This window comes from Chrysochloris asiatica, unplaced genomic scaffold (genome assembly GCF_000296735.1).
Source record: "Chrysochloris asiatica unplaced genomic scaffold, ChrAsi1.0 scaffold00008, whole genome shotgun sequence".
Taxonomy (NCBI): Eukaryota; Metazoa; Chordata; class Mammalia; order Afrosoricida; family Chrysochloridae; genus Chrysochloris; species Chrysochloris asiatica.
The window spans coordinates 4,076,829-4,094,089 of NW_006408526.1; the positions used below are offsets into that span (position 1 = coordinate 4,076,829).

The 17,261-nt window shown below is 35.4% G+C and overlaps 1 pseudogene; it reads left to right on the forward strand.

Annotated features, from left to right (window-relative positions):
- Positions 1-1,530: 1,530 nt before the first annotated feature.
- Positions 1,531-2,484, forward strand: LOC102831792 (annotated as a pseudogene).
- The last annotated feature ends 14,777 nt before the right edge of the window (positions 2,485-17,261 follow it).

A 17,261-nucleotide genomic window follows, 5' to 3' on the forward strand; every position in this document is an offset into this window, starting at 1 on the left:
GAGAGTTCATCACATGTACTTTGGACATGTTATCAGACAAGACTTGTTATCTTTGCTAGGTGCCATCGAGTCCATTCCGACTCATTGCATCCCTATGCACAATGAATAACTGCCAAGTATTGTGCAGTACTCACAATCATTATGTTTGAGAACGTTATTGCTGCCACTGTAACAATCCAACCTGTTGGTGAAATTGTCCTGTCTTTGGCCCTCTATTTTACTGGGTAGATGTCCTTCTCCTGACAACATGTTCAAAGTAAAAGAGACAAAGTCTCATCATCCTTACTTCTAAGAAGCATTCCAAGACAGATTTATTTATTCTTCTGGAAGTCCATGGTGATTTCAATATGCTTCACAAACACCATAATTAAAATGCAACAAATCTTCTACAGCCTTCCTTATTCAACTTCCTTATTCCAATTTTCATAGGCATATGAGGCAATTGAAAATAGTATGATCTGGATCAGACTCACCTTAGTCTTCAAACTGACATATTTGCTGCTGAACACTTTAAGGATGTCTTTTGCTGATTGTGTCATGAAATACATCCTTTGATTTCATGACTGCTGTTTCAATGAGTGTTGATTTTGTATCCAAAAAAAAATGAAGTCTTTGGCAACTTCAATCTTTTCTCCATTTATCATGATCATATTTATTGATCTCAGTGTGAGAATTAAAAAAAAAAATTTTACAGTGAAGTGCAATCCACTTTGAAGTCTTTGATCTTTCTCAGTATTTTAAGTACTCTTTGTTTCCAGCAAGCAATGTTGTGTCATCTGCATATCCCAGGTAATTATTGAGTCTTCCTCCAATCCTTTTTCATATAATTCAGTTTCTCAGATGTCACCAATGAGATCCCTAGTTTCTCTCTCTCTTCTGAATCTGGGTTAAATTTCTGGGAGCTCCCTGTTGTACTGCTGCAATTGGTTTTGAATTATCTTCAGCAAAATTTTACTTGAATATGATATTAATGGGGCAACTGCTGTTATTTAGTTCTGTCAATTTGGTTCCAACTCATAGTGACCCTGAATAGAGTTTCCAGGGAGCAGCTGGTGAGTTTGAACCACCAACCTTATGCTTTATATCACAGTGCCACACCAGAACTGTCAGAATTGATAAATTAAAGGTCAGAGAAAAAAAGGAAGGCCCTTCCCATGATGTATACAGTAGGTAAAACAATTAGCTCAAATATACCATCTGTGAGCTTGGTGCAGAGCCAGACAGTACTTTCATTTTGTTGTATATGGGGTCATTATGAGTAAGAACTAATTTGGTTGCACATAACAACATCAACAGTGGACAAAGTATTGAATAACAGAGGAAGCATTAAAAGAAGATGGAGGGAACAAACAGAATCACTGTGTGGTCCTTGTTTTACTATTTCAGGATGTCTTATATGGTATCAAGGAAGAATGTTTCAACAAATGGATATAAGCTGTAATTACTGACTCATCTACATCAATAAAGTTGGAAGATGACTATCTGACCAGCCAACTGAAGAGATTGATATCACAAGTACATAAAACTGTGATGAAAGACAGAAGCGAGTGGAGCGGCTGCTGTGAGGGACTCACTGAGGTACAGGGGCTGGAGGTGGTGCTGGGGGAAAATGGAAGAGAAGACAAAGAAAAGAAACAGGAAACAACCAAAGCTGAAGAGCCTACTGAGAGTTCCCAGAATGGAATACAAAATACAATAACAGAGACCAGCAACAATGTGGCAGAAGAAACAACAGTTGTCAAATCACAAGAATTAAACCTGGAGTGGCAGCCGAAACTTTCAGTAAAGGAGTCTAAGACTACAGTTGCAGACACTGTTGTTGTTAAAAGATCTGCAAAAGTATTGTTCAATTTAGATAAAGCTGCAGAGAATTCAAAGCTAGAACAACCATGGAAGAAAAATCTTTTTGAAAGAGTAGAAGCAATAGCTTAGGCAATGCAGCAGAAAATAATAGACAAAGATAATCTGAAGAAGGAGCTAGAAAAAAAGGCAGAAAAGAAACTCCTTAAGGATAATTTGCCTGAAGAGTGGTTTAATACTGAAAAGACTACATTGAGTACAAGGGCGTATTTGCCTGACAAATTTCTACCCACCTTAGTTCCTGGAATGGAAAAAATGTTAATGCAAGTAGAAAAGATGCAGCTTTTCGAAGAAGTTGATACTGCAGCTAAGTTTGATCTGATTAATTTTCTTGGGGAATATTTAATGAGAAACAATCCTAACTATGTCAAAGATGAAATGTCTGGGCATCAGAGGGTGATGAGAAAAGTTGTAAAAGATCTGAAGATCCATGTTCCTGATACCATCTGCAACAGAGTATCCAAGATAAAGGAGATTGTTCAACAGAAATGAGAACAAAAAGAAAAGATAAGCAAAATCGAAATCAAGGTGGCAAACATTCGGAGGCAGGCATTGGAAGAGCAGTTTGATGAATGGATTTTAGACCCTAAAGGAAAGATTACTATGGCAGTGTACACATTATAGATTTCAAAAATGAAATGTTAGAGGAACTCCTTAGGCACCTTTGTCACTGTGCAGATGAGTTTTGGGAGGTCATAAAAGCTGACGTGCAGAGGCAGATGTTTGCTGAACTCTTCCTGTACTGTGACCGTGGGAAGGACCATTCATTGAGTTTGAAGAGATAGATATGCCTGAGTTCTGGGGAGACATGGATAATCAGAAACATATTTATGAAGACTTAGTCCATGTGCTTTTTCAGATTAATACATTCGTTTCTGAAAAACATGCCAGCAAAATGCAAAGTAAAGTGTTAGAAAATCAAGATCAGCAAAATCGTAATGAGCAGAGAAAATCAAAACCACTACCCAAATCACCAGAATAGCAGAGATGTACAACTGAAGAACAAAAATCACAAAGAATATCAATAGAAGAACAAGTTAAAGAGTCATCTACACAACAACTGCATAGACAGTCAGTAACAGAACTAGGAACCTACATAGGGCCAAGTCCAGAGCAAAGATCAAGTAGAGAGTCAATAATAGAACAAAGCCAATTCAGGGAGTTGATAACAGAAGAACCACAGGGAGAATCAACTTTAGAATATAGAACCCGCACAGAATCAACTGGGGAACAAGGACTTCACGGAGAATCAGCAATAGCACAAGGACAGCACAAAGGTTACATCAAGGGTCAACTGTAGAACAAGGGTCATTCAGGCAGTCAATAACAGAAGAATCACATGAAAAGTCAACTGCAGAACAAGAATCCCATAGAGAGTCAATAATAGAACAAGGATTACATAGAGGGTCATCTGAAGAACCATTATCTAAATGATAAATGATAGGAAGAAAATCAGTTTACCTTATATCAAATTTAATGACATTTTAAATAAGAATCACTGCCCTATGATAAGACATATTCTAGATGTGCCATAGGAAATCTCCAAACCAAGGCACAAACAGGTTGACAGGTACAAGGAAACAGTGTGGAGGTTTGTCAAATTAGAAGAGTTCAAGAAATACCTTGGGCTTTTCACAGATAATGTTGAAAGTGTGTAAAGCAAATCCTATACACATTTACAGTGGTCATCAAAAAAATCTAGCCTGGTAAAAACAAGAATCAACACTAATTAAAGGAGGTAACTAAATACAGAGTCTCTATTACATATCTTCAATGTGAAATATATAATCCAATTTTTTAATTCAGATAATGAGTAGCATGCTGTTGCATTTAACAAAAATAACTTTAAATCAGTTATTATTTATATGTTCAAAGTACTGAACAATGTGATCAAATGATTAAAGAAAAATATGCTTTTAATTACCAAGCAACTAGGAATTTTACAGCAGGAAATATAAATGTGAATTAAAAGAGAATTATAGAAACGATAATTAGAATAATCAGTGAAAAACTCACGGCTAGAGTTTATTTGTTGTTGTTATTAAGTGCCGTTGACTCAGTTCCAACTCATAGTGATGCTGTATAGAGATTGTGAGGAGCAGCTGGTGGGTTTGAACTGCTGACTTTTTGGTTAGCAGTCCAGTGCTTGTCCAGATGTGAAATAACACAAGTCAATAAACTGGAATATAGAACAAAAGAAATACAATATAAGGATAAGAGAAAAACAACAAAAAACAGCCGGAGCCTCAGAGATCATTTGGAAAATAACAAAATGTCTAACCTACTTATTGTAACCTTCTTTGAATATGAATCAAAAAATGAGAGGCATTATATTTAAATGCAAAAAAATAATATAAAATAGCAAAACACCTCCCACATTTGATGAAAAATGCAAGTTATAAATAGAAGAAGCTCAATGAACTGTAAGCTGAATAAATGCAGAGAATTAAACCTAGTCACATCATGACATAACTTTTGCACACTAAATTCAAAGAAAGTCTCAGAAAGACTCAGTGGAAAGAAAAAGAAAAAAAATTGATTAAGAATAGTGGGACAAGGCAAAAGATGACAATGATTTGTCAACAATGGAGACCTTAGGAGAAAAACAAGTGAAATCTATACAAGAAACAAATTACTATAATGTAGGTGCACCATGTCACGTCAATATGGAAGAACATTAACTAAAGACAACAGTACATCTTTTTAAACATGCAATTTCATGTTTTGAATATATTATCAAGGAATTACTCTTTGTATTTGAATAGCATTAGGGATAGCTTTATGTGGTATATTGGCTTCACATGTTGCCCATGAATGAAACCTCTTGCTTATGCTATAGAAAGCTAGTTTTTTCTTAACCTACAGATGGAAGGAGCTCTGGTATCATAGTGGTTACAAATCGGAACTGACTCCACCGCACTTAACAATAACAAACAGATAGATAAAGGAACTCTGGTAGCGTAGTGGTTACAAATCAGTTTGCTATCCTCAAGGTCGGCAGTTTGAAACTACCAGCTGTTCCGCTGGAGAAAGATGAGACTTTCTGCTCCCATAAAGATTTATAGCCTCGGAAACCCTGTGCAGGGTCACTATGAGTCGGAACCAACTCCAAGGTACTTAACAACAACAACAATAGATGGATAAGAGATATTTTGCTTTCGCTGTACAATTCAACTATTGTTTAGACTCAAACCCAACCCTATTAACTAATGATTTGTGTTGTTGTTATCTGTGGTTCAGTCTGTTCAGACTGATAATAACCCTATGTACAACAGAAGAAACGAAAACACTGCCCAGTCCTGCACCAACCTCACAACTTCTGCTATAGATGAGTTCATTGTTGCTGCCACTGTGTCAGTCCATTTTATTAGGATTATCCCTCTGCTTTTTGCACTCCACTTTTTCAAGCATGATGTCTTCCTCCAGGGACTGGTCCCTCCTGATAACATATCCAAAGTATGAGAGATGGATTCTCACAATCCTCGCTTCTAAGGAGCATTCTGACTGTACTTATTCTAATAAAAATTTGTAGAGTGTAGTACTTTTCAATATTCTTCTGGCAGATTGTAGCACTTTCCAATATTCTTCTCCAACACCAAAATTCAAATGTAATGATTATTCTATGGTCTTCCTTATTCATTGTACAACTGTCTCATGCATATGAGGGTATTGAAGATAAAGGTTAAGTCGTCTTTGGTCCTCAAACTGACATCTTCGCTCGTTACCATTTTAATGAGGTATTTTGCAGCAGATTTACCTAATGCAATGTCTTTGATTTCCATAAGGATTGATTGTGGATTCAAGCAAAATGAAGTCTTTGACAACATGATTCTTTTCTCTATTATTCATGGTGTTATCTATTAGTCCAATTGTGAGGAATTTCGTTTTTCTTTACATTAAGTTGTAATCCACATTGAAGGCTATAATCTTTTATCTTCATTAGTAAGGATTTCAAAGTCCTGTGTGTTTCTAGCAAACAAGGTTATGCCATCTGCATATTACAGTTAACTAATGAGTATTCCTTTAATCCTGATGTCACATTCTTCTTCATATAATCCAGTTTCTCAGATTATTTGGTCAAGTTAACGTGCTGGACTGCAAAATCAGTTTGAACAGCAATGTCTGTGGTTCACGCTCACCAGTCACTTCTCAGAAACCCTATACAGGGCCACTATGAGTCATAACTGACTCGACGACACTTAATAGCAACATGCAGATTGGATAAATACAGTGAAAGAATACAACCTAGTGCATACTTTTGCTGATTTTAAACCATTCAATATCTTCCTTATTCTGTTCTAACAGCTGCCTGTTGGTCTATATATAGGTACCATATGAGCATAATGAACTGCTCTGGAATACCCATTTTTCTCAATGTTAGCCATAGTTTATTACGATCCACACATAACCTTGCATACTCAATAAAGGACAAGTAAACATCTATCTGATATTCTCTGTTTTCAACCAAGGTCCATATCACATCAGTAATGGCATCTCTAGGTCCATATCTTCTTGTGAATCTAATTTGAACTTCTAGCAGTTCTCTGTGGATGTTCCCCTGCAAACGTTTTTAAGTTATGTTCTGAAAAATTTTACTTGCCTATGACATTATAATGTTTAATGATTTCCACATGCTGATGAGTCACCTTCCTTTTGCTGTTCACATAGCTGTCTTCCAAATTTCTTGACAAAGATAAGTGAGTGCCTTCAGTACTGCATCAGTTTGTTGAAACATTCCCATTTATATTCCATCAGTTTCCGAAGCCCTGTTTTTCACCAAATGATTTCAGTGCAACTTGGACATCTTCCAGTACCATGGGTCTTGAAATGATTGTACACCGACTATTTTTGTTTTGTTTTGTTTTGGTACAGTGACATTGTATTCCTTTCATCTTCTTTTGATGCTTCTGCATCATTTAATAATTTACCCATGAAGTATTTCAACATGGGAAGTCAAGGTTTGAATTTTTTCTTCAATTCTTTCAGCTTAAAAAATACTGAGCATATTCTTTCATTTTGTTTTTTTTTTAACTCCAGGCTTGTTATATTTCACTATAATATTTGACATTGTCTTCTCTAGCTGACCTTGGAATTTTATTTTCAGCTCTTTGACGTCACCTTTTCTTCTAGCTGCTTTAGTTTCTCTATGTTGAGGATTAAGTTTCAGAGTCTCTGCTAACATCCACTGTGGTTTTTTTCTTTCTTTCCTGTCTTTTTTTATTTTTTCCTATATGATGTTCTTCATGTCATCCTCAAACTTTTCTGGTCTTTGTCTAATGCATTAAATTAGTTCTTGAAATTGTCTCTAAATTCAGGTAGAATATACTGATCCTCCTATTTTATTTCTATAAATTTGCTTTAATTTTCTTCAGCTTCAGCCTGAACTTGCATATGAGTAATTGATGGTCTGGTCCAATTTGTTCCTGATCTTTCCATACATGTAACCAATTTAATTCTTTTATATTTCTTTTGGTGAAGTCAGTATGCACAGTAATTGTTTGGATTGTTGAAAAAAAGACATTTGCAATGGATAAATTGTTGGTCTTACAAAGTCTGATCAATTTCAGATTGACTTAAGTTGTTAAGAATTTTTCAATTTTACCATTACTAGCTTTAGTGATGGTGTGTAAATTTGAAGCATAGTGCTATTAACTGGTCTTTGCAGGCATATGTATATTATTCTATCAGATAGATCATGCATGTAATGTCATTCCACTTCAATTTGTCATTCCCAGCATAGTAAACCATATTCTTGTGTGAATCAAGATGGCCAATATGAATCCATTTCAACTCTTTAGTATGTAGGATATAGATATTTATATGTTCCATTTCATTTTTAACAACTTCCAAATTTTCCAGATTCATATTCTGTATCTTTCACATTCTGAATATTAATTGATATTTGCCACAATTGCTTCTCATTTTCAGTTATGATACTTCAGCAAATGAAAGTCTTCAAAGCTTTGTTACATTCACATCCCTAAGGTCAACTCTACTTTGAGAAGGCAGCTCTTTCCTAGACATATTGTGAGTGAATTTTAACCAGAGCGATTCATATTCTGTCACTATATCAATGCTTCTCTGCTATTCATAGAGTTCTTAGTAGCAAACCATTCAGAGTTGGTCTTCCTCTCTTCTTCCTAGTTTGTTTTAGTCTGGAAGCTCTGTTGATCATATCCACTATGGGCATGTTTGTTGTTGTTGTATGCCATGGAGTCGGTTCCGACTCATAGTGACCCTGTACAGGGTTTCTGAGGCTGTAAATCTTTACAGGAGCAGAATGCCTCATCTTTCTCCTGCATAACAGCTGGTAGTTTCGAACTGCTGACTGTGAGATTAGCAGACCAATTCGTAACGACTACTCTACCAGAGCTCCTTATGGGTATGTTTTCTGGTATTTAAAATACCACTGGGATAGCTTCCTTGCAGTCCAGCACATTAACCCATAGCACTACACTAGGATTCCACCAGCATCACAGCAACATACAAATCACCACAGCATAAACTTACAAATATGTGGTAGAATAAAATAAAGAATGCATGTTAATATTTTCTTTCTTTGTTTTGAGACAAAATGCAAGTCTCAAAAGCTTTGTTACATTCACATCCTTAAGGTCAACTCTACTCTGTTTGGATGTAATGTAAGTCTTAATTTGATTTAGATCCTGGTGTGGTACTGTACGGTAAGCACTAGACTCCTAACTGCAAGATCGGTGCTTCAGACTCAGCAGATGCTTCTCAGAAATTTAATATAGGATTGGCATGCACTCAGGGGCACTTATAAACAGTAACAACAATCTCATTTAGGTGATGTGTTATAAAGATGAAAACAGACAAAAAAGGAGAGTTCGAAAGATAAAGGAAAACCAGATCACACTGGATTCACATGCAGTTGTAAATCAAGGAACTGCAAAGATGGAGGAAGGCACCAGAAACAGAGAGAAATGGAACAGTTTATCTCTCAGAGCCTCGGGAGAAATCAACACAGCTTAAACTTTGATTTGGACTTATAGCCTTCAGAACTGTAAGAAAATACATTTCTGTGCTTTAAACCACCCACTGTGTTGTATTTTGTTAGTGTCGCCCTAGGAAACGAAGAGGTTCCCTTTCACTTCTATTAATCTGCTTTCTTCTCTTTATTTTATTTTTATACTTATTATTGGCCTCCTCTCAATGAAGTTTGAGAAATTCTTGTTTGACAAAGAATAAATATTTATTAAGAACATATAATCTGTGGAATTTCTTCAGGTAATATTAATAATGATAGGTAACATTTACTGAAAGCTTATTATGTTACGGGTTGATGCTGAACACTAAAATACTATCTGTCACTTAAACTTTACAACAATGTTATAAAGTATTATTATTTAATGATATAGAATATACATGAGTAAGCACTATCAGAATATGTGGTTATAATAGTACTATTGGGTCTTAAGATGTTGTTTTATCTTCTCTTTTCAAAAAACCAAGACTGTGTTAACCAACATCTTTGTAGCTAATGTGTATGGCTGGTTTCTGGCCAATGAGATATGGGCAGGAGTGATAAATACCATTTCTAAGCAGGTCATACATCCCTGAGAGTGATTTTTTATATTTTCACTTTTCCTTCCACAATTACCTCAAAGGCCACAATAATGCTATGGTAATGACATTAAATGGAAAAAGCCTAGATTCCTAAGTCATCATTTGGGAAAGTACTGCCAGATTAAAATGAAAGAGAAATAAAATTTTATTATGCTAAGCTATGGAATTCTTTATTACAGCCTCTACTGACTAGTAGTGAAAGATTAAATAACTTGACTAAGATGCACAGGTCATATATGTCGAAACTGTGACACCAACATTCCAAATCTGATTTCAAAACCCATTTTCTAAAGAACTTACTACTAATTACTATCTCCAACTGAAAGCCTAAATTAGAGTTTTATAAAGTTCTACCTAGACTCAACAGTCTATGTTATAGTTGTCAGAGTAAAAGATTTATATAGATAGAAGCTTTGAAAACACCAATAAGATTGATGTATTTAGTAATGTAAAATGTTCTTGTCATACTGCTGATAACCTCATTCTAACAATGAATACATAGATTTGGGTGGTAACGTTAATAAAAAAAACATATATTTTCTTTAAAACAAGACTACTGTTTTCCTCCAAGTGGGTATATTTTGTTTCCAATTAGAGGACATAGTGTATGACTCATTGGATATGTAAGTATTTTTAAACTCTAAAATAGAAAAGTTTAAATACTTTTATCCTTTCAAAACACAAATTCATCAGCTATTTATTGCTCTCTCGTTTTAATTATTCTGTGCTGTCCTCTATAGGTAAAGTCACCTATTATTGCATCTGTTATGTGAGGAAAATATTTAATATCTCTTTGTATTTCTTCTGAGACTAAAGAATGGTAATACTGTAAAATAAGCAAAAACCTTTTATTTTCAACCTACACACGTCACTGTGTTGTGAAGACAAGGAAACTAGTAGATTTCTGCCAAAATGACAGAAATAGTTAGATTAGGGCTTGAGTGTCAAGCAAAGAAGCTTTTAGTGTTGTGAACCACATCTAATTCTGAAATAGTGTGACCCCAGTCTAAATAGCATCCTCCCACTTATGACTCCACTCTGCACACAAGCAGTACAGTTGCTACTATAATTGTAAGGCAAGTGAACCAGAAAGGTCAACAAAATAGTGAACTAAACTAAAACCACATTTGTCTCTTGTGACTTTAAGAGATTTTTTTTCCCCCTATGAAACATCTTAATATGCCACAATAATGACTAGGGCTCACATTTCCAGAGATTTATGCAAGATACAATTTATATAATTCACTTCATATTTATTTAGCATCAAGGAATCCTGGTGTGGCACTGTAGGATAAGCACTGGACCAAAAGGTCTATTCTGGACAAGGTATATACAATTTTTACTGGGCACTATGCTGACAGCTAGGACTATAACAAGAACAAGATACATATAGTTCTGGCCTCATTGACTTTATACTTTAGGTAATTGGAGTTGGAGTCAAACAAAAAGCAGATATGTGTTTATGAATGTGAAATGTGTTTGCCTGCTGCGTATAGGGATATATTCCTAATGGTAATGATATGAAGAGAATAAATTAATGGTGTGATGGAAAATAAGAGTGGGGATTTTTGATTGGGTGGGAAAGAAAAACATCTCTGAGTAAGTGCTTTCACTGGTTAGAATTAAGAAATGAGAAGGAGATAGAATGTAAGGAGCCTGCTTGAAGCAAGGAGAGGATAATAAGAGGAAATAGACCTCACCATTCTTGGAACAGAAGCATTGTCATTGAGAATGGATGAGCAAGGGCAGAATGGTATGAGATGAGTTGGGATACATGAGCAGGGGTAACAAAGATTCATTGATGTTTTAGAAAGATTCTTGTACTTCTGAGTGGAGATTTAATTCTTGGCTAGAAAACATGGAAGTAGGGAGACCAACTAGAGTTATTGCACTACTCAAGTTTTGATGTGATGATATATTTAAGTAGCATAGTGAAATAATGGAGAAATATAGATGGGGAAATGTCAAATTTGACATGTTTTCAGAATATGATCCACATAGCATAAGAACAGTAGAAATATATTAAATTTATTTGTGTATTGTCAGAACTCTCATTCAAAAGAAAAATGGTGAAATGTCATCATTTGTACTTTGCACATGTGATCAGGAAAGACCAATCCATGGAGAAAGATATCATGTTGAAGAAGAGGGTCAGAGAAAAAAAGGAAGACCCTCAATGAGATGGATAGACACAATGACTGCAACAATAAAGCGACCACTCCTTAGAAACCCTAGGCAGGGTCGCTATGGGTCAGAACTGACTCAATGGCACTTAACAACAACAAGCAGGTCATGGTGCTTTCAGTATTCTTATCCAAGACCACAACTCAACTATATTAATTCTTCTGTGGATTTCCTTATTCCCTAATCAACTTTCACATTCATATGAAGCCACTGAAAACACCATGGTTTCAGTCACGCACATCTTAGTCTTCAAACTGACTTCTCTGCTGTTGAGCAATTTAAAGATGTCTTGCATAACAGATTTACCTAATGCAATACGTCATTTGATTTCTTGACTGCTGCTTCCATGAATGTTTATAGTGGATCCAAGAAGAATGAAGGCTCTGACAACTTCATTTTTTGTTTATTTATCATGAGGAGAAACTCATACTAAAGTTGTGGTGAAAGAATACAACCCTGGTGCACATCTTTCCTGATTTTAAATCATTCAGTGTCCTATTGTTCTCTTCTAATGACTACCTCTTGGTTTATGTGTTCCTCATGAACACAGGTAACATAACAGCATTTATCTTTATTTTTATTTTTATTTTTTTTACCTTTTTTACTATACTGTGAAAGACAGTTGACTAACCATATTGAAATTTAGCTAAAGTATATCTATTTCAGATTCGTGATCTTCCTTATTTGAAGAAGATAAGAAAGCATTAGCACTTAGTACTAAGAACCAACTCTTAGTGTCTACTTCCAGTACTCTTGTAGCTCCAAGATCAACTGGTAATATAAAACCAGGAGAAATCTGACCATGTAACGGGAGAAAAGGAACTACATATCAAAGGAGCTACACAATTTATTCATAACTAACTGAAGATGGGGGGAAAAGCAGGCAACATACTATGAAATTGTCTCAGGGAATGTGACTATTGATTTAGTTGAACTTCTATGATATAGAATTCAACTCAGTAAAATGTATACTGATTCAGTGACATCATATTCTCATAATGTATATTACTTTGTAGCTGGTGCTTCACTGTTCTGGATAGTGGATTTTATGCTATAATTAGCAGATCCCACGGCCACAAATCACTCCAACATCTCTTTTTATTTAAAGGGGATTCTCAATACTGATACCTGTTGTATGAGAGGGCTTCAAAAAGTTCATGGAAAAATAGAATTATAAAATGATGGAATGTTTTCATGAACTTTTAAAATCCCTCTTGTATATGTTGCCACACAGGTGAAGAAACATCACATGTAGTAGTTTTATATATATATTTGTTAAAATAGATCATTGCCCTTCTAATATTATATAAACATACAGTTGTTGTTAAGTTCTGTTGATTCAGTTGTGACTCATATTGAACCCTGTATAGGATTTCCTAGAGGGGTTGGTAGTTCAAACCCACCCTTCAATCCAGTACTTATCCTAGAGTGCCACACCAGGACACCACAAACATACATCATGAAAATAAGGAAAGAATAAAAACACACAAGCATCTTAAGTGTATGAAGTATAAGAAAACACTGATTAAAAAAAAAAAAACTCTCACAGACTGATGGAAACTAATGAGACATGGAAACTAAATGCAATTGATATCCTGGATAGATTCATGGAACTGAAAAAAGGACATTAGCAGACAAACTGGAGAGATTTTAACAAAGTCTAGTTTCATTGATAGTATTGTACTAATGTTAGTTGCTTAGTTTGATCATTGTACCATCATTCTGTTTATGTTAGAGAAAATAGGCTTTAGAATTATAAAAGCTCTCTGTACTATCTTTGCAGTTCTCCTGTAAGTATAAAATTATTACAAAATTAAAAGCATTACGTTCCATTGTCCATTACATTCTGTCATGAATCATCCCAGAATTTATTCCCCAGATAACAGATTCTGAGGCAAAGATCTCTTGTTGTTGTTAAGTGCCATCTAGTTGGTCCAAACCATAGTGACCCTATATAGGGTTTCCAAGGAGTGGCTGGTGGATTTGAACCACTGACTTTGTGGTTCAAACTGACCTTGCAGTCCAGCATATTATCTTATAGTGCCACACAAGGTCTCTGAGGCAGAGATTAGTGTACGGGATATTTACTGAGGAGTATCATAAGGAGCTCTGGTAGCATAGTGGTTACGAATCTAGCTGCAAACCGCAAGGTCAGCAGTTCGAAACTACCAGTTGTTCCACGGGAGAAAGATGAGGCTTTCTGTTCCCATAAAGATTTACAGCCTCAGAAACCCTGTACAGGGTCACCATGAGTCGGAACCGACTCCACAGCACATAACCACAACCACAACTACAATCATTAGGATCTGCAACTCCAAACAGAGAGGAAAGAAGCAAAATTGAGAAGAGCAAGAAATCAAATTGTGGTGTTGGCTTTAAAATGACTAGCCTATTCCCATGCGATTTTCTAGAGATAAAATGACCCATGAAAGTAATCTTAAATTGAGCAGAACTAACTGGATCCTTGTTCTCATAATTCAATCAGGAAGTAGAAGTATACTGTTTTAACAAATAAATAACCTTGGCTATAAAGTTTTCTGGAACTAAGACAGCCCTTAAGTTATTGATGCTTGCCATTGAGTAGATTCCACTTATAGTAATCTTATATGAAAGACTAGAGCTGTCCATAGGTAAGTTAGCCTATAATATTACAGAATCAGCTAGACAGATCTGTCTCTAATAATGTCTTTGGGTAGGTTCACCTTTTCATTAGCAGACAATTTAAGGATGTCTACTGAGAGTACTCCTTGGCACTGGGGAGCAATCCTTTCTGGAGGATGGATGAATATGATGTAGTTCTAAGTCCAACATAACTTCTTCATAGAAAGGTGATACAGTAGTGGGTAAATGATAATATAACTTACTGCTGCTATTTTATACACACCACTAAAAAGCATATGACCAGCAGAGTTGTGGGATAATATCAAGAACATCATATACAAAAAACAGCAAGTGGTTATTAAAAATATAGGAAAAGAAGAAAGATCAAAATGGATATCAGAAAAGACTCTGAAAGCTCTTAAATACAGAGAAACTAAAGTTACTGGAGTAACACATGAAGTAAAAGAGCTGAAGAGAAAATTTCAAAGGCAGCTCCAGAAGACAAAACAAAGTATAATGAAATTGCAATTAAGTGGAGTTAGAAAAGCAAAAGAGAAGAACACACTCAACATTCCCCAAGGTGAAATAATTGAAGGAAAAAAAAAGGCTCAGGTTGAAAAATTGAAGGATTGTGGAGTGGCGATGTGGGTTAAAGTGCCAAACTGTAAAGCCATTTGAACTGCAAGGTCAGCAGTTCAAGTTCACCAACTTCTCCTCAGAAGCCCTATGCAGGGTCACTATGGGTCGGAATCGACTTGATGGCACTTCACAACAACAACAAGAATAAAATATTAAATGACACAGTAATAATTAAAAGAAGATGGAAGTAACATACAAAGTCTCTGAACCAAAAATAATTGAATAATGTTCAACCATTTCAAGAGGTATTATATGATCAAGCATTGATGACATTGAAAGAAGACGTTCAAGCTGCACTGAAGGCACTGGTGAAAACAAGCCTAAAATAACTGAAGGAATACACATTGAAAGGTTTCAACAAACTGATACAGTACTGGAGGCGCTCACTTGCCTGTACCAAGAAATTTGGTTTTATTATTTATTGCAAGAAATTGCAATAGGTTGTCTATATATTTGCCTAACTATACAGATAAACTTTTGGAAGAGATCCATATTTGTGCCCATCCCAAAGAAAGTTGATCCAGCAGAATATGGAAATAATGAAACAATATCATTAATATCACATGCAAGTAAATTTTTGCTGAGTATAATTTAAAAATGGTTGCAGCAGTACATTGACAAGGAGCTGCCAGAAATTCAAGCCAGATTCAGTAGAGGATGTGAATTAAGGGATATTGTTGCTGATATAAGAAAGATCTTGGCTGAAAACAGAGACTATCATAAAGATGTTTACTTGTGGGTTATTGATTATGCAGAAGAATTTGTGTAGATCATAATAAACTATGGATAACATCATAAAGACTGATTATTCTAGAACATTTAACTATGCTCATAAAGAGCATGTGCATAGATCATGAAATCAGTTCCCTCAACAGAACAAGGGAATATTGTTTGGCTTCAAATCAGGAAATCTGTATGTCATGGTTTTACCCTTTCACCGTATTTATTTTATCTGTATGCTGAGCAAATAATCCAAGAAACTTGATTATATGAAAAGAACTTGGCATTTGGATTGTAGGAAGACTCATTAATAACCTGTGGTATGCAGATGACACAACACTGATTTCTGGAAACAAAGAGGATTGGAAATACTTATTGTTGAAGATCAAAAACTACAGCCTTCAGTATGGATTGAATCAGAGAAAAGAAAATCCTCACAACTGGGCCAACAAATAGCATCATGTTAAATGTAGGAAAAACTGAAGTTGTCAACGATTTCATTTTGCTTGAATCCACAATCAATGCTCAAGGAAGCAGCAATTAAGAAATCAAAGCTCTATATTGCATTAGACAAATCTGCTGCTAAAGATTTCTTTAAAGCATTAAAGAGCAAAGATGTCACTTTGAGGACTAGGTCTTTGATCTAAGGCGTGGTATTTTCAATTGCTTAATATGTATGTGAAAGTTAGAGAATGAACAAGGAAGACTTTCAAAGAATCACTCTTTTTGAGTTATGAATTTGATGAAGAACATTAAAAGTTCCATGTCCTTCCAGAAGAACAAGCAAATCTATCTTTGAAATACAGTCATAATACTCCTTAGTAGTGAGGATGGTGAGATATCACCTCTCATTCTTTAAGCATGTTGTCAGAAGGTACCAATCCCTTGAGAAGAACATTATGCTTGGTAAGATAAAGTTCAGAGGAAAATAGAAAGACTGTCAACGAGATGGATTGGCATAGTGGCAACAACAATACCCAAAAATATAAAAGCAATTGTGAGGATGGTGCAGGACTGAGTAGTGATTCCTTCTGTAATACACGGATCCCTATGAGTTGGAACCAACTTGAAGGCATCTAACAACAGGAATATAACAAAGCAAACCCATTTCCAAATGGGAATATGAACATAGGTCTATATCAAAACTCATATTGTTTGCCATCTATTTGATTCTGATCCATAGTGACTCAATGGAACAGAGTAGAACTGCCCCTTTGGGATTTCAAATGTGGTGTTGTAAGATCAGCACTGGATTTCGAGGCACAAGTTTGGCAGTTCAAACTCACCAGCTGCTCTTGCAAACCCTATATAGGGTCACTATGAGTTAGAACTGACTCAGCGTTACTTAACAACAATAACAACAAGAATCATCAAAGAATCTGTCATATATTTCTCTGCAAAGACATTTGACTGTGTGGATCATAACAAACTATAGATAATATTGCAAAGAATGTGTATTCCCAAGTACTCACATCCATGAGGAATATGTGCATAAACCAAAAGGCAGTTATTTGAACAGAACAAAGGGATACTCAACAGTTTAAAATCAGGAAAGGTGCACATCAGGGTTAGATCATTTTAACATAGTTATTCAATCTGTATGCTGAGCAAATAATCTGAGAAACTGGGTTATATGAATAAGAGAAGACTCATTAACAATTTGAGATACT